The sequence below is a fragment of the Penaeus chinensis genome, chromosome 1 (assembly GCF_019202785.1).
Source record: "Penaeus chinensis breed Huanghai No. 1 chromosome 1, ASM1920278v2, whole genome shotgun sequence".
Taxonomy (NCBI): Eukaryota; Metazoa; Arthropoda; class Malacostraca; order Decapoda; family Penaeidae; genus Penaeus; species Penaeus chinensis.
This window is the reverse complement of record NC_061819.1, coordinates 20,044,026-20,049,025: the sequence shown is the minus strand read 5'-3', so window position 1 is coordinate 20,049,025 and position 5,000 is coordinate 20,044,026.

The window sequence follows — 5,000 nt, the reverse complement described above, 5'->3', positions numbered from 1 at the left end:
CTCTCCCTTCCTTCCTCCCTCCTTCTCCTCTCTTTCTTCCTCCGTATCTCTCTCCTTTTCTGTATCTGTCAATCCGTCTATCAGACAAGACATTACCGACGACCTGCGGGGGCCCACAGCTTTCTTTTATTCACGAGAGGTCACAACACTGTCTTAACTTTTTTTCTCCAACCGTTTCTCTCCACTCTTTGTATCTCCGACTATTACTCTATCTCCTACCGAATGAAGGAGAGGAAAAGAGAAGAAAGGGCCGCTGGAATGAGGGTAATCTATCATGTTCCTCACAACGGCAACAGAGCCACCGGCACCGGGAGCGAAACCTGCGGGCTGGCAAAGGGTCTGCTGGGAAATTCCCCAAGAAAACCCAGCGACGGTGGGGGACTCTCGGTACTCTTCCCCTCTCCCCCCTTCCCCATCTCCCGCCTTCGTCGTCCCTTCCTCTTTCTCCTTATCCTCTTTTATCCTCCTTCTCCCCTTTCCTCTACCCTTTCTTCTACTCCTTATATTCGTTCGCTTTTCCTCTCTTCGCTTCCTCATTATTATCCTCCTTCGGTCCTCTTTTCCCCTCCTCATATGATTTCTATTATTTTTCTCTTCCCCCTTTCTACTCCTTATTTTTCTCCTCCCCTTCACTGTTTCGCTTCTCTCTACTCGTTCTGTTTCTTCTTTCCTACCTTCTCTTCATCTTCATTATCCCCTTCTTCTCCTCCTCTCTTCCCTTTCTCCTATTCCTTTTATTCTTGTTCTTTTCCCCTATTCCCTTTCTTCTTATCCCCTCCTCTCTTTCTTCTATCGTTCTTCCTACTCCTTAATTTCCTCCCTCTCCCTTTCTCCTACATCTTATATTCCTCCTCGTCTTCCCTCTTCCTGTCCGCCTTTCTCTCTCTCCTTCCTCTTACTATTTCTCTCTCCCCTTCCTCTTACTATTTCTCTCTCCCCTTCCTCCTACTATTTCTCTCTCTACTTCCTCCTACTATTTCTCTCTCCCCTTCCTCCTACTATTTCTCTCTCCCCTTCCTCTTACTATTTATGTTCTTCCTCTCCTACCATTTTCTTTTCCTCCCTATCCTCTTCACCCCCCCTCTTCCTTATTTCTTAACCCACACATCCTTCCTTATCTCCCTTTTTTTCTTCCCCCTCCTCCTTCTCCTCTTTTTCTCTCCTTCCTTCTCTTCCTCATCGCTTTCTCCTTCTCTTCCTCCGGTTCTCCCTCGTTCCTCCCCCCTCCCCGTTTTCTGTTTCTTCTCCACTTATTTCTTCACTCTCCTTCTCTTTATTCCTTCCCCCCTGTTTCTCCTCTTCTTTTCCTTCTCCTCTTCTCTCGTGTCCCCTCCCAACTCTCCTCTCCTTTCTCTCGACCCTTCAACTGGCTGGTAAGGAGGGAGAGGTAAATAGAAGACAGACATATAGATAAATAATTAATTTCATATATGGTTAAACGAATGAATCTGATAAGAAGATAAGCGAAGGAATTGATGTCCAATATTGCCCCTCCTTCTTATCATTTATCATTATATGTACATTTCTCTTCACTCAGATGAAGTATGTCTCCTGTGTATCTCCACACGCAATGTATTCAAAGTTTTATGTATAAATCTATAGGCAAGTGCTTGCTTAAATGTACGTGTACATATGTGATTGTGCGTAAATGATGACGTTTATATCTATATATATATGCTCACCCATCCATCTATCTATCTGCCCATCTGTCTACCTACCAATTTTCTATAAATATACCGACAAGCTAATTTACAAAGAGATAAATAGATATATAGATATTTGATTAACATACGACCATTCAGTTTACGGAAAAAAAAAATGTTTTTTTGTTTGTAATGATAGATAAGAAAGCAGATAATAAAATAGGATGCAAAGACTGTGTTACTTAAGCCCCTTATTGTACAAACAGCAAAATAACATTCACAGTAAAGATAGACGGTATAATATCGCGTCGACCCCAATCGCAACGAACTCAGGCTTACCGAAACCTTTTAGGAAAACTCTGGCCGCGGGTTCTTCATCTCTTTGTTGACGCGGACTAATTGTGGAACCGCGGGCGTCTGCGGGCCACTTTAAGGAGATAACAAGCGTGGCATCTGTAATAGCTACGTGTTTTATGCCATCTTCGATTTTTCTTTTCTTTAGAGTGAAGAGAAGGAGGAAAATGTTGTCTCTTTTATTTCTCACTGATCTAATCGTTCTTATTGACTCCGTCTCTCTCTCTCTCTCTCTACCTACCTAATTACCTACACACACACACACACAAACACACACACACGTACACACACACACACACACACACACACACACACACACACACACACACACACACACACATAACACACACACACACACGTACATACATAGACACACACACACACACCGACACACACACACACACACACACTCATATACACACACACACATACACACATAGGCACACACACACACACACACACACACACACACACACACACACACACACACACACATCCACACACACACACACACACACACATATTTATATATGTATGTATTTATGTATTCAGATATGTAGACCTATATATATATATATATATATATATTTATATATATGTACACACACACACACACACACACACACACACACACATATATACATATATATATATATATATATATGTGTATATGAATATATATAGATAGGTAGATATAGATATAGATATAGATATATATAAATATATATATATACATATATGCAAATATGTATTTATACATATATATATGTATATATATGTGTATATATATACAAGTATATATATACTTGTATATATATATATATACTTGTATATATACACATATATATACATATATATATAAATGTGTAAATACATATTTGCATATATGTATATATATATTTATATATATCTATATCTATATCTATATCTACCTATCTATATATATTCATATACACACACACATATATATATATATACTATTTATAGTATATATATATATATATATATACACACACACACACATTTATATATATATCCCAATGCCGTCGGGGAAAATGAACAAAAAATGGGGAAAATGCTGTGCCCATTTTCTATATTTTTTGTGAAATGTCTGCTCATAGATGGCTCTGCTAGTGCTTAGCCACAAAGGAGTCAATTAGTAGACCTTGTGACCATACGTGATTTGAATTGGCGGGAAAAACGTGTTTTTTACTAGTGCTATGGATATCGATGGTGTTATTTTTATTATAAACATTATAATGATTATAATGTTTTTTAATATTAGTAACAGCAAAATAAGATAATGTAAAATATTTCGTAAATCAAAGAAAAGGGTGAACGGGCGAGACGGGCAGTACTCCTAACTGGCTCATTGGTGACTTAGTACAAGTATAGCCATCTATGTGTATAAACAATCAAACAAGTACTAACAGTGGGCAAAGCACGTGTTTACCCGTCGTACCCGTCGGCAAGGGGATATATATATATATATATATATATATATATATATATATATATATATATATATATAAAGAGAGAAAGAGAGAGAGAGAGAGAGAGAGAGAGAGAGAGAGAGAGAGAGAGAGAGAGAGAGAGAGAGAGAGAGAGAGAGAGAGAGAGAGAGAGAGAGAGAGAGAGAGAGACATATGTACACACTCAACTGGTGACCGAACCAGGGCAGTTGCCCTGCTTTCGGTCACACGCATCAAGAAAATATGACAAGTGCGAAAAGACAACTCAAACTGCCTCGGTCGTCGCGCAGGATAACAAAGACCTTGTGCAAGAAACCCCACAGGTGCGATAAGGGAGCAAGGTAAAGTGATGGACAGACTCACTAATAGATAACTTGAGGTTGAGGTTCTCTTCCTCAGTGTAGAGGGGTTACCAACAGCCAGATGCGAACACAACATTGATCTCCTCCTGCAGAAACCCATAAGGGACAGGTTGCAGCTTCCTCGAGATATAAAATCCCAATCTGTACCCTGGTGGCAAGACTGGACCACAACCAGTATGGCATGACGACCTACTCCGGAGACCCAAGCCTTGTCACAAAAGCGGAATCAGCAATAACAGATGACAACATCCATAGAATGGCATTAAAAGTTAAAAAATACCAAATTTCTGCAAAACCACAAGCAGACTGGCCAAAGTAAGTTCTTCGAAACTACCAGCATCCCTTTATCATGGTGGGCGATTTTAATAGCTTCCACACAGACTGGGGATAGAAAGCAGTCAGGAGAAGAGGTCAGCGGCTGGACGAGTAGAAATAACATGCATCTGCTTGTTTTCCCTAAAAGCCAACATAGACCTGTTCTTATCGAAACCGGAATAGCAGTACTAATGATACAGTCACTATCACTACCAAGGTGAAATTTTCAAAAAGGCAACCGAGATTTTTTTTTTATATATATATATACATATATATATGTATATATATATATATATATATATATATATATATATATATATATAGATACACACACACACACACACATATATATATATATATATATATATCTAAATATATATATATATATATCTAAATATATATATATATATATATATATATATATATATATATATATATCTACGATATCAGTATGTCTATCAACCTGCGTGTCCGCTTCCTACCTATCTGTCTACCCTGTCCCTCTCTTTATCCTCGTATCCTTCACACTCTCCCTCTTCGTGGTCCACCGAAAACCGGACCACTGACGCCTAAAGGGCCATAAACCATAGCTCGTCGTGAATCCTTGATTTTGCATAAATTCGAAAATCAATATAATCTGATCGTCATATTTGTCCTCATCGCCGAAAGGAAAGAGAAAATATATATATCTACCGCAGATAGTTATCATAATGCGGTATGAAAAGAGAAAATTTAAATAAAACTACGATTTATGCATAAACATAAGAAGTTACGGCACATCGCGTCAATTCCTTTGTTTCATAGACTGTATTTTTAAAAATATTTTTCAAAAGCCATCACTTTTCTCGTGACCT